General features: G+C 42.9%; 1 protein-coding gene across 3 annotated transcripts in view; it reads right to left on the reverse strand.

Moving 5' to 3' along the window:
• TINAGL1 (tubulointerstitial nephritis antigen like 1) overlaps positions 1 to 11,923 on the reverse strand; it is a 36,321-nt gene extending 24,398 nt beyond the window's left edge. For all 3 annotated transcript variants that reach the window (XM_042245024.1, XM_042245021.1, XM_042245023.1), the window contains exon 1: positions 11,752 to 11,923. The gene's annotated coding sequence lies outside the window, so the exon portion shown is untranslated. The remainder of the gene's footprint in view (positions 1 to 11,751) is intronic.
• Between the last annotated feature and the right edge of the window lie 2,494 nt (positions 11,924 to 14,417).

Consider the following 14,417-nt stretch of genomic DNA (forward strand, 5'->3'; position numbering starts at 1 on the left):
ATCGAACCCAGGCAGAGTCTTTACCAGCTGAGCCACAGGGAAGCTCATGAATGCTGGTGTGAGTAACCTATCCCCTTCTCCAGCGGATCTTCCTGACCCAGGAATTGAACTGGGGTCTCCCACATTGCAGGAGGATCCTTTACCAGCTGAGCCACAAGGGAAGCCCAAGAGTTGCCATATGCTCCTCCAGTTCCACTCCTGGGCATATATCCAGAGAAAACTATAATTTGAAAAGATACATGCATCCTAATGTTCATTGCAGCACTACTTAAAATAGCCAGACATGGAGGCAACCAAAATGCCCACTGAAGCTGTGGTACATGTATACAATGGAATATTACCCGCCATAAAAAAGAGTGAAATAATGCCATTTGCGGCAACGCAGATGGACCTGGAGATTACCACATTAAGTGAAGCACACCAGACAGAGAAAGACAAGTCTCATATGATATCATTTACTCAGGGAATCTAAAAAATACAAGCGAACTTTTTTATAAAACAGAAATAGACCTACTGACATAGAGATGCAATAGACATGAGTTTGATCCTTGGGCTGGGAAGATCCCCTGGAGTAGGAAATGGCAACCTACTCTTACTCCAGTATTCTTGCCTGGAAAATTCCGTGGACAGAGGAGCAACAGTCCATGGGGTTGCAAAGAGTCAGACACAGCTGAGCAACCGAGCATGCATGCACTATTGTATATAAAATAGATAATCAATAAGGATCTACTGTGCAGCACAGGGAACTATACTCGAGATTTTTAATAACCTATAAGGCATAAGAATCTGAATGTATCTGAATATAAAAGAACATCTGAATCACTGTGCTATATACCTGAAACTAACACAGCATGGTAAAGCAACTGTACTTCAATAGAAAAAAAGACGTACTATTAGGAATAGAGGGGACCACTCTACAAATACTAAAGAACGCTGGCAAATAAACTGAACAGGCATTCCACAAAAGAGAAAACCAAATGATTGATAATATGAAAAAGTGCTCATCCTTACACATAATCTAAACATGCAAATTAAGACCACAATAAGATGATACTACACGCTTATAATGGGATAATATCACATTGGGATAAGTTACAATTTGAACAATATCATATATTGGAGATTACTAGATATACAGAGGCAGGAAAATATGACTGGTAGTCAAGAGAAAAAATAGGAAATAGTGTCAGAACCACAATGATCCATATACCAGAGTTAATAAAACTTTAAAACTTTAAAATAACTTCGATAATATGCCAGATAACATGAAGAAAAAAAGATTGAAAAAGTGGATATAAAATAAAGATTGTCAATAGAGAAGTAGAATGTATTTTTTAAAACTGAATATTCTAAAACAGATATACAACACATGAAATCAAGAATTTATTTGATATGAAAAAGAGTACAGCAGAAGGATAAAAGACAAGCTTAGAAAACTTGAAAACAATTCAGTAGAAAACATCCAAGCTGAAACAGAAAAAACAAATTCTAACATTTGTATAATTAGAATCCCAGAACAGAAGAAAAGAGATTTGGGACAGAAGCAATATTTGACGATTACTTCAAGTGACTTATTATTTTTCCAAAACTGTTGGAAGACATCAACCCACAAATTCAAGAAGCTTAGTAAAACCCTTTCTTTCACTAAAGAAAGCCACACTTAGACGTGTTCAACAGCTGAAAACTGAGACAAAGACACAAAAGCAGCTAAATAAAAGACACTATCTTTAAAGCCCAACAATAAGACTGATGCCTACATTTCAACAGAAACTATAAATCCAGAAGAAAATGGAATGACATTTTAAAAGGTCAGAAATGGAATAATAATAATAAAGCCAACACTGCTAACCTAGAATTCCATACCAAGGAGGGATCATTTTTTTAAGAATTAACAGGAACCAAAGACACTGGTACAAAGAAAAGTTGAGAAAATGTGTTGCTGACCAAATTGTACCACAAGAAATATTAAAAGAAAAATTTCAGGCTGAAGTAAAATGACTCCAGATGAAAGAGCAGACCTTCAGAAAGTAATGCAGGGCACTGGCAAGGAGAAATGTGCGGGTAAACATTAAAACACTGACGAAACAGTGATAGAAAGGTCTTGTAGGGCTTATAGTGTTTACAGAAGTGAAACACGCAACATAGCTCAAAAGCTAGAAGGGGGTTAAAGGAGCTGAGCTGTTGTAAGTTTCTTGCATTGTTAAAACAGTGGTAAATATATTTATTTAATACTCCAATGAGCCTGCAATATTGTGATATGGGCTGAATGTGTCTCTCCCTCCCCACCTCCTCCCATTCATACAATGAAACTTTAATCTCCAAAGTGGTGGTATTTGGAGATGTGGCCTTTAGGAAGTAGTTGGGTTATGAGGATAGAGTCCTCATGGGATTAGTGCCCCTATGAGAAGAGGGGTGAGAGAGCTTGGTTCCTCTCTTACCGTGTTAAGACAAAGAAGGAAGACCGCCCTGTGCAAACCAGGAAAAGGGCTCTCACCAGACCCTAATCATCTGGGGTCCTGACCTGGGTCTTTCCAGCCACCTGAACTGTGAGAAATACATTTCTATTGTTCACGTCCATCCATTTATAGTATCTTGTTACAATAGTTTGAACTACTGCTAAGTCACTCCAGTCGTGTCCAACTCTCTGCGACCCCATAGATGGCAGCCCACCAGGCTCCCCCGTCTCTGGGATTCTCCAGGCAAGAACACTGGAGTGGGTTGCCACTTCCTTCTCCAATGCATGAAAGTGAAAAGTGAGTGTGAAGTCGCTCAGTCATGCCTGACTTCGCGACCCCATGGACTGCAGCCTACCAGGCTCCTCTGTCCATGGGATTTTCCAGGCAAGAGTACTGGAGTAGGTTGAGCTTGAACTAAGACATATAATAATATGTCAAAGATGCATATTTAAATCTCTAAAGTAACTACTGCAAGGATTTTGTAAAACTGTGTAGCTAGAACCTAATAAAGGAAAAACATGAAATAATAAAAGCTAGATGATTATCCAAAAGAAGAAAATAGTGGATGAGAACATGGACAAGGAACAGATGAGATAGAAAAATGAACAGCAAATGGTAGACCTAAATCCAACTATATCAGTAATTACATGAAATACACAGGGTTAAAACAAACTGACTAAAAGACATAGAACATTAGAGTGGAGTTTTTAAAAGCCCTATTGTGTTTCATTTATAAGAGACACTTTTAAAATATAAAAACACAGAAACAAGAGGGTCAAAAATGATATACCATTCAAACACTACTTTTTAAAAAAGTAGTGTCACTATATTAATACCAGATAAAATAAGCTTAAGACAAAAGATAGAGATAAAGACAGACATTTTATAACAATAAAAGTCCAATTAGAAGCTTCCCTGGTGGTTCAGTGGTAAAGAATTTGCCTGCCAATACACCACAGCTATTCAGCCTGTGCTCTGGAGCTGCGACTACCAAGTCCACGTGCTGCAGCTGCTGAAGCCCACACCTCCCAGAGCCTGCACTCCGCAACAAAAGCCACTGCAATGAGCAGCCTGTGCACTGCAGCTAAGGGGTAGCCCCCACTAGCCGCAGCTAGAGAAAAGCCTGCATGAGCAGCAACAAAGACCCAGCACAGCCATAAGTAAACAGATAAATAAAGAAAATTATTTTTAAAAGTCCAATTCAATAGGAAGATATAACAATTCTAAATTTGTATGCACCAAATAACACAGGTTAAAAATATATAAAGCAGAGACTTCCCTGGTGGTCCAGTGGCTAAGACTCTGAGCTCTGAATACAGGGGGCCTGGGTTCTATCCCTGGTCAGGAAACTAGATCCCCCAGGCTGCAACTAAAAGATTCTGCATACCGCAACGAAGATCAGAGATCTCAAATGCTGTAACTAAGACCTGGTACAGCCAAATTAATTAGTTAGAAAAATACATAAAAATTGTTGAGACTAAAAGAGAACTAGACAAACATACAACCGCAGCTGGAGATTTCAAAATACTTTTTTCAGAAGCTCAATCAAAAAAAAAAAAAATCAGCAATGGTACAGATGATTCAAAGTAGTTCACCAGTTTGATTCAGTTGAGGCATAGAATATTTATGCAGAATGCATTTCACGAAAGAAGATATACCAATGGCCGAAGAGCACATGAAAATGTGTTCAACATCATTGATTGTTAGGAAACTCCAAACTGAAACCACAATGAAACAACATTTTATACCACTTGAAGGGCTAAAATAAGATCCAAGTACTAAATCCTGCTGAGGATTCAGAGCAACTAGAACTTTCATACATTGCTGATGAGAGTGTGAATAAGTTCACCACTTTAGAAGACTGTTTAATAGCTTCTTAGAAAATCCTAGCTATTAATAGTCACCCAAGATATCGGAGCTGATTTCAGATCTAGGGTGGGAAATGAACAAGATGAGAGAAACACAGTCATGAGCCCCTGATGATGAACACACATCACCTGTAAAAGCAGGCTTGTCAGAAATAGAAATGCAAATCTGATTAGTCTCTGGATCCAATGACCAATTAACAGGAAATTCCAAGAAAAGAGGAATGTGCTACCTCCACCATGGAAATGTAATCAGCAATGATTGCAGGAAACTCTATAAGACAAATAATCTGGTTTCATTAGTAAATGAATCACAGGAAGAAGAAAAAGATGGAAAGAGAACCAAGGATTAAAAAAATTAATGACACATTAAAATAAAAAGGCAAAGTGAAAGGCTGCTGGGGGTGGGGATGGGAAGTGATAGCTAGGGAGGCGATGTGTGGAGAGTTCTGGGGTCGGGGGCAAAATTTTGCCTTCAGACAGGGGTGGTGATCATACAGGAGTTTGCCTGTATGGATGTGAGAGTTGGACTGTGAAGAAGGCTGAGCGCTGAAGAATTGATGCTTTTGAACTGTGGTGTTGGAGAAGACTCTTGAGAGTCCCTTGGACTGCAAGGAGATCAAACCAGTCCATTCTGAAGGAGATCAGCTCTGGGATTTCTTTGGAAGAAATGATGCTAAAGCAGAAACTCCAGTACTTTGGTCCCCTCATGCGAAGAGTTGACTCATTGGAAAAGACGCTGATACTGGGAGGGATTGGGGGCAGGAGAAGAGGACGACTGAGGATGAGATGGCTGGATGGCATCACTGACTCGATGGACGTGAGTCTGAGTGAACTCCGGGAGATGGTGATGGACAGGGAGGCCTGGCGTGCTGCGATTCATGGGGTCGCAAAGAGTCGGACATGACTGAGCGACTGAACTGAATCTGTACATTTGTTTTATGTGTTTTTTTTTTTTTTGTATTCATGTTGTATTTTGCCATTAAAAAAAAGATTTAAGAAAATCATTCAGGAGATGTGGGTGCAGGTTTTTAGGCTTCAACTCCAGAGATTCTGAATCTCTGAATGAAGCTTCCTAAACCACCACCTATTAGAAAGCTTCAGATGTTTTTATGTAACCAGCATTCCAAGATGCATTTTAAGGAACATTGGTGAAGGAACTGGGGAGCCAGGGACGGATTTCACAGCAGAACAAGCTGAGTTTTTGCTTTAGAAAGATCCCTTTGCCACATGGAGTATGGGCTGGAGGAGTCTGGAGTCTGACTCACAATGTCGGAAGTGATGGCAAAGTTCTGGCAATCAGAGCAGTGGCCTTTGAAGATGGGACTGGATGTAGAGTTGAGAAATGTTCCAGAGGTAGAACTTCAAAAAGCATTTCCAAATTCTTCAGTTCAGTCGCTCAGTCATGTCCCACTCTTTTAGACCCCATGGACTGCAGCACGCCTGGCCTCCCTGTCCATCACCAACTCCCAGAGCTTGCTCAAATTCATGTCCACCGTGTTGGTGATGCCATCCAATCATCTCATCCTCTGTTCTCCCCTTCTCCTCCTGCTTCAATCTTTCCCAGCATCAGGATGTTTTCCAATGAACCAACTCTTCACATCAGGTGGCCAAAGTATTGGAGTTTCAGCCTCAGCATCAGTTCTTCCAATGAATATTCAGGACTGATTTCCTTTAGAATTGACTGGTTGGATCTCCTTGCTATCCAAGAGTCTCTCAAGAGTCTTCTCCAACACCACAGTTCAAAAGCATAAATTCTTTGGTGCTCAGCTTTCTTTATGGTCCAACTCTCACATACATGACTACTGGAAAAACCATAGCTTTGACTATACGGACCTTTGTTGGCAAAGTGATGTCTCTGCTTTTTAATCTCTGCTGTCTAGGTTTGTCATAGCTTTTCTTCCAAGGAGCAAATGTCTTTTAACTTCATGGCTGCAGTCACCATCTGCAGTGATTTGGGAGCCCAAGAAAATTAAATCTGCCACTGTTTCCATTTTTTTCCCATCTATTTGCCATGAAGTGATAGGACCAGATACTATAATCTTAGTTTTTTGAATACTGAGTTTTAAGCCAGCTTTTTCATTCTCCTCCATCACTTTCATCAAGAGGCTCTTTAGTTCCTCTTTGCTTTCTGCTATGAGGGTGGTATCATCTGCATATCTGAGGTTATTGATAGTTCTCCTGGCAGTCTTGATTCCAGCTTGTAATTCATCCAGCCTGGCATTTCACATGATGTACTCTGCATATAAGTTAAATAAGCAGGGTGACAATATATAGCCTTGACGTATATGGTTCCCAATTTTGAACTCTTTCATTGTTCCACATCTGGTTCTGTTTCTTCTTGACCTGCATACAGATTTCTCAGAAGGCGTGGTATCTAAGGTGGTCTGGTATTCCCATCTCTTTAAGAATTTTCCACAATTTGTTGTGATACACAGTCAAAGGCTTTAGAGTAGTCAGTGAAGCAGAAGTAGATATTTTTCTGGAATTCTCTTGCTATTTCTATGATTTAACAGATGTTGGCAATTTGGTTCCTGGTTCCTCTGCCTTTTCTGAATCCAGCTTGAACATCTGGAAGTTCTCGGTTCATGTACTGCTGAAACCTGGCTTGGAGAACTTTGAGTATTACTTTGCTAGCATGGAATGATTGCAATTGTATGGTAGTCTGACTATTCTTTGGCAGTGTCCTTCTTTGGGATTGGAATGAAACTGACTTTTTCTAGAATCCCAGGTAATTCTCAGGAATTCCAGGAATCATACATTATTCTGTATTTTCCCCAACACATCATGTGTTTTGGAAGAATAATGATTGACCATAATAAAAAATAGTGAAAATTTTCTTGAGAGATTGTTATACTAAACATTTCAGGAAAACCCCTGGCAGTGCCGTGGTTAAGACTCTGTGCCTTCACTGCTGAGGGCTGAGAGTTTGGGTTCAACCCCTGGTCAAAGAACTAAGAGTCCCACAAGCCTGGCACAGCAGCCAAAAATAAAAATTCAGAGATTTTCTGTTTAAAAAATCATGATTGCAGATGCATGGTTTATTATTATTATGAGCCAGTACATGACAGGATGGTGTATAGTAATCCCCCTCCTCCCTTATCTATGGTTTTGCTTTTCATAGTTTCTGTTACCCATAGTCAACCATGGTCCAAAAATATTAAATAGAAAATATTGGAAACAGTTCATAAGTTTCTAAACTATTACATGCATTTATGTATTTAATTAATTTTTGTCTTCACCACATGGCATGTAGGACCTTAGTTCCCGGGCAGGATCAAGCCCATGTCCCCTGTATCGGCAGCATAGCATCTTAAGCACTGGTCACCAGGGAAGTCCAGTGTTTTATGTTTTAAACTGAGTGCCATTCTGAGGAGTGTGATGAAATCTCTAGCCATCCACTCCATCCCAACAGAGACATGAATCATCCCTTTGTCAGCATAATCCTGCCTGTGAGTCATTCAGTAGCCATTAGTTACCAGACTGACGGTCTTGGTATCTGGGTGTTTGTGTTCAAATAACCTTTATTTTATTTAATAAGGGCCACAAAGCCCAAGAGCAGTGATGCTGGCAATTCAGATATACCAAACAGAAGCCATCAAGTGCTTCCTTTAAGTAAAAGTTCTAAACTTATAGAAAAAGTGCGGAGGTTGCTAAGATCTATGGTAAGAATAAATTTTCTATTCATGAAATGGTGAGGAAGATAAAAGAAATTCATGCTAGTATTGCTGTCTTGCCTCCAAGTGCAAAAGTTACGGCCACAGTGCAAGGTAAGTTAAGATGGAAAAGGCATTAAAGTTGAGCAATAAGATGTTTTGAGAAAGAGAGAGACCACATTCACATAACTTTCATTACAGTGTGTAATTATAATTGCTTTATTTAGTTGGTATTAATCTACTGTTCTTATTTTATAAAATGAACTTTAGCTTAGGTATGTATGTATATGGAAAAACACAGCACCCTCTGTAGTTTCAGGCGTCCACTGGGGGTCTTGGAACCTATCACCCCCTTGGATAAGGGAGACTACTGTATTCAAAAACATGTAACGGTGACCTCTACCACATATAGACACTTGATCATTTAAAAAAACATTAAAAAGGGGGAAACATTAACTCAACATAAATGCCAAATAAAGGTCATTTTAAAAACTGAGTGATATCACAAATGTTTGTTGATTTGTGGCAAAAACCATCACAGTATTATAATTATCCCCCAACAAAGTAAATAAATTAATTTTAAAAATAATAATAAATAGATAAACAATAAGGTCCTACTGCATAGCACAGGGAACTGTATTCATTATAATATAATGAAAAGTGGTATGTATATGTACAACTGAATCACTTGGCTGTACACCAGAAACTAACACAACATTGTAAATACTCTATACTTAAATAAATAAGTAAAAATAAATAAAAGACAAAAAATAAAAGAGTCTTGACAATTTTAAATACAGTATTAATTGCCCTTGATCTTTGTTTTCATGATAAATATTCCTGGTGTGGAAGAACTGATTTCATTTGCACTGATGTTGGTTGAATTGAGTGTCTTGCCTCATGTTGGGTATTAGGTACATGTTTCTTCCTATAACTTTCCTGTTTTTAAGGATGCACTATTTTGCTTTACAAAGAACTATAGCCTAGAGCAAATATTCAAACACTGGAAAATATCAGCTGACATAATTGGGTTCAGTACAGTTCAGTTCAGTTGGCCAGTCATGTCTGACTCTTTGCAACCCCATAATTGGGTAGTATTAGAATAACATGGCGGAATTACCAAATTAGGGACTTCTTCCCAGATAGCTCAGTTGGTAAAGAATCAGCCTGCAATGCAGGAGACCCTGGTTTGATTCCTGGGTTGGGAAGATCCGCTGGAGAAGAGATAGGCTACCCACTTCAGTATTCTGGCCTGGAGAATTCCATGGATGTCGCAAAGAGTTGGACACGACTGAATGACTTTCACTTCACTTTGCTTCTAAAACTTATTTGTTGGAACACTAATCATAGGATTTGAATAAAGCTTACTCATATAATATATATATAAACATAAATATTCATTTTATTTGCAAGAATGGCTCACAGATTAGCAGCAGACAGGTCCACAAACACATACTTATAACATGGCAAAAGCTACGTGCAAAACTGATGACATCACCAGTTCTCTCCTACATGCTCCTGTTCCAGATCCCAGAAATGTTGATCTTGACCTTTGACTCTGAGTGTCAGTATTCCCTGCTCTAACTTTTAACAAGTCAGTGACAGTGAAGTCGCTCAGTCGTGTCCAACTCTTTGCAACCCCATGGACTGTAGCTACCAGGCTCCTCCGTCCACGGGATTTTCCAGGCAAGAATATTGGAGTGGGTTGCCATTTCCTTCTCCAGGAGATCTTCCCAACCCAGAGACTGAACCCGAGTCTCCCGCATTGTAGGCAGATGCTTTACTCTCTGAGCCACCAGGGAAGTCTGACATGTCAGTGGGTTCCTTCAAACAAGAAACTTCTGTATGTTGATTGCTAAGCTTTGATTTCCACAGAATAGTCATAGATTTTCCTACCACCAGCAGTTAGTATCATACAACCCAAGAGAGGAGAGAGTTTCCAGGAGGGAGGGGACAGCTGTGTGAGTCAGATGGGTGCTGATCAAGGCTGTGAACTGCCTGAGGGAAGGTCAGTGGCATGCACCTCCTACTAGAAAGTCCTGCTCTGACCTCTGGACATTCTACACAGATAGCTGGGCTGGGGCGTTGGTAGGCTCCACCTGTTCTGGACTGCCCACACCTTCCACAGCCTCCGAGCCTTTGCAGAGCTGTTCCTTCTTCCTGGAGCATCTTTCCCGAACTGCCCCAGTCACTGGGTCTCTCTTCAAACGTCACCTCCCACCACCCTCTCCAGTCACTCTCCTTTAATTCCTTCTCACCATCCTCCAGAGTCTAGCATTGCTTTATTTATTTGTTTGGTTCCTGTCCTCCCCCTTCCTCACCTCCACCCTCCATGGAATGTCAGGTCTACAAGAGCAATCATCTCTGCTCAATTCCCAGACTCTAGAACAGTGCCTGGCACAGAGGAGGTGTTCAGTGAATACTATTGACTCCATGGAGTAGACAGGTTCAGACAGCTTTTTAAAGCCACCTCTCTGGATTTCTCTCTCGTTTCTCGTTTGTCAAAGGGGGAAGGGAACTCCTCTGCAGCCCTTTTCAAAAAGGCATTGTTAGTCCCATAAACCGAATCCTTAGATGAGCAAACGCCTTGTTGGTTTCTGGTCAGCTGCAGCACTGATTGTGGCCAGTGGGTGGAAGCAAATCACTGTGGCTGAACAACGACAAAGCCTGGGCCACTTGGTGCTCAGAACACCTGAAATTTAATCTCCCAACAGCCAAGCCCGTTATATATATTATATATATATATATATATATATGTATATTTGAGAAGCACACACACACACACACACACACACACACACATATATATACATATATATATATTTGAGAAGCAAGACTTTCTTAAACATAGTGTGCTCACCCCTGCAGCCCTAAAGGAAAAACACTGAACTGCTTTGAAGTCAAATCTCAGTTCTGCCATTTACCAGCCAGGTGACCCGCAGGTTCACGTCTCTAAAGAGGGGGTGTTATTTGCTCACTGGGTCATTATGAGTCTCCAGCAGGTAAAGGCTGTGGAAGGCAGCATGTGGGCTCAGGAAAAGGCTTTGAGGACTGCAGGAGGAGCCTGGACCTGCAGAGAGTCCCCCTCAGGAGCACCTCATTCTCTAAGCTGTCTCCACCTGCCTCGCTCTCTTCCTCCCCAGTGACCCCCACTCATTCTGCACCCACAGAGCAGGTGCCCACGTGCTGAATACAAAACACACTGCATGGCGGGGTTCACTCTACATGGACCCCCACAAACCTTGAGTGTGCACCTGCGCTGGCATTGCCACCCATTTCACTGGCCCATTCATCCTTCCACACTTCTTGTCCCTTTTCCACTCCGCCCCTCTCCTGAGAACACCAGGACCTTCTGCCTCCTCGTTCCCACCATGTTCTTGCTTCTTATTCCGCTAAGAAAGAAACAGTAGAGTTCCATGTTCTCCCAGTGACCTGCCTGTCCCTGTGGAGGCACTGGAGGAGTTCCCATCTGGGCGCACCCCACCTCAGTTCCCCAACCCCGCCCCAGAGCACAGGACGCCAACCGCTCCCACCAACCCAAGGACGTTGCTTTGCCACTGTCGCCTCTCTTTCTGCGTCTTAGTTATCTTGCCTTCTGTCAGTCATCCCTGTGAGCCTACAAACAAGCTGTAATATCTCTCATCTTAAACCTTCCTTGACCTACACAGGCGCCTCTTCCAGCAACTCTCCCATTTCCTGCTCCTCTTACAGCACAACTAACTTCCTGGAAGAGGTGCCCACACCCCATCCTCTCTGGACCCCACTTCCACCAACCTTCCTAGGCGTTAAAACCCGCTGGTTAAGATCACCGATGACCTCCGCTCTCCGACGTCGTTCTCAGCCCTCACCTCACCCACTCTGGGGGGAGTCCTGGGCACAGAGCTGTGGGCTGCCGTCCTGGAATATTTCTCCTCTCAGTTCCCAGGACTTGTGTCATCCCTCTGCTTATTTACTTCCTGGCTGAGCTGGCAAGCCCCAGGGATGGAAAGTCCAACCAGTGTGGACCGCGCCCCATGGACGGTCATATCTGCCCTCCCGACCTCTGCCCTTCCGACCTCTGCCCTGAAATCTGATGCTTGTACCTGACTCCATTTGGATGTTGGATCGGCTTTTCATACGTGCCTTTTCCAAAACAGAACTCTCCATTTTAATCCCTCCTAACCCGCTTCTCCTCCTGCCCTGCATCCCCATCTGTATACCACAGCCACAGCCCAAAGCCCTGGAGTTGTCCTGGACTCCTCTCTTTGCCTCTTACCCACCTCTGACCCCTTCAGAAAGTTCTCTGCTCTTGACCTTTGCAGTCCATGCTGAACCTGGTGCAGCTCACCACCTGTACTGTGACCACTGTCATTTCCCAGGACTGGCAGGAGCCCCTTAACTTCTCTCTGCATCCTGTCACACTATTCACCTGCCCAAACCTGCCAGGGCCTCCCCAGCCCCTTCCCCACCTTTTTTGCCTCAGAGCTAAGTCAGATCCCTGACCCACCTGAAGCTTGATGAGATCAGCCCCCAATCCTCCTCCTGCCTCAACTCCCAACACCTCCCCTCACTCACTCTGCTCACCCACACGGGCTTCTTGCCTGTGAGGGAACACTGTCTGTCCCTGGCCTTGGACTTGCTGTTTCCAATGCCTGGAACTCTCTGACTCAGGTAAGCACAAGCTCCCTTCAGGTCTCTGCTCACCTGCTATGTCCTCGGAGAGGCCTCCCCAGACCCCTCTATCTAAAATAGCACTGTCTTTTATCACTCACTGGCCCCTTGCTTGCTTTATTTTTCTTCACAGCCCTTATTGCTTCCACTTCATTTTATTAGATTTAGGGGTTTGTTTATGCTCTTTTTCCAACTAAAAAGTTAGCTCCATGAGCTTAGATTCTTGTCCATCATGTGTCACCTGTACCTAGAACAGTGCCAGGCAAGGTCTAGGCTCTTGCATTTTATTTTATGGATGGATGAATGAGTAGATAGATCAATGGGTGAATGGATGGATGGATAGATGGATTGGTGGAAGGGTGGATAGATGGATGGATGGATAGATAGGTGGATAGATGGATAGATAGGTGGATGGATGGATAGATGCATAGATGGGTGGATGGACAGATGGGTGGACGGATGGATGGATCGATAGGTGGATAGATGGATAGATAGGTGGATGGATGGATAGATGCATAGATGGGTGGATGGACAGATGGGTGGACGGATGGATGGATAGATGGGTGGATGGATGGAGAGATGGTTGGATGGATGGGTGGGTGGGTGGATGGATGGATAGATGGGTAAATGGATAGATAAATGGATGGATAGATGGATGGATGGGTGGATGGAGGGATGGATAGATGAATGGATAGATAGATAGATGGATAAATGAATGGATGGAAGGGTGGATGGATGAATAGATAGGTGGGTGGATGGATAGATGAATCAATGGATGGGTGGATGGATGATGGCTAGATGGGTGGGTGGATGGATAGATGGGTGGATGGGTGGATGGATGGATAGGTGGATGGATAAATGAATGGATAGAAGGGTGGATGGATGAATAGATGGGTGGGTGGATGGATGGATGGATAGATGGGTGGGTGGATGGATGGATAGATGGGTGGGTGGATGGATGGATGGATGGATAGATGGGTGGGTGGATGGATGGGTGGATAGATGGGTGGATGGATAGATGAATGAATGGATGGGTGGATGGGTGGATGGATGGATGGGTGGATGGAAGGATAGATGGGTGGGTGGATGGATGGGTGGATAGATGGGTGGATGAATAGATGAATGAATGGATGGGTGGATGGATAGATGAATGAATGGATGGGTGGATGGATGGATGGGTGGATGGATGGATGAATGAATGGATGGGTGGATGGATGGATGGGTGGATGGATGGATAGATGGGTGGGTGGATGGATGGATGGATGGATAGATGGGTGGGTGGATGGATGGGTGGATAGATGGGTGGATGGATAGATGAATGAATGGATGGGTGGATGGGTGGATGGATGGATGGATGGATAGATGGGTGGGTGGATGGATGGATGGATGGATAGATGGGTGGGTGGATGGATGGATGGATAGATGGGTGGATGGATGGATAGATGGATGAATGGATGGGTGGATGGATGGGTGGATGGATAGATGAATGAATGGATGGGTGGATGGATGGATGGGTGGATGGAAGGATAGATGGGTGGGTGGATGGATGGGTGGATAGATGGGTGGATGGATAGATGAATGAATGGATGGGTGGATGGATGGATGGGTGGATGGAGGGATAGATGGGTGGATGGATAGATGAATGAATGGATGGATAGATGGGTGGGTGGATGGATAGATGGATGGATGGGTGGATGGAGGGATAGATGGGTGGATGGGTGGATGGATAGATATCCACAATCACACAGTAAAATGCCCAAAGGGCAAAACACAGAACACATCAAAATCTC

Source organism: Ovis aries, chromosome 2 (assembly GCF_016772045.2).
Source record: "Ovis aries strain OAR_USU_Benz2616 breed Rambouillet chromosome 2, ARS-UI_Ramb_v3.0, whole genome shotgun sequence".
Classification (NCBI taxonomy): Eukaryota; Metazoa; Chordata; class Mammalia; order Artiodactyla; family Bovidae; genus Ovis; species Ovis aries.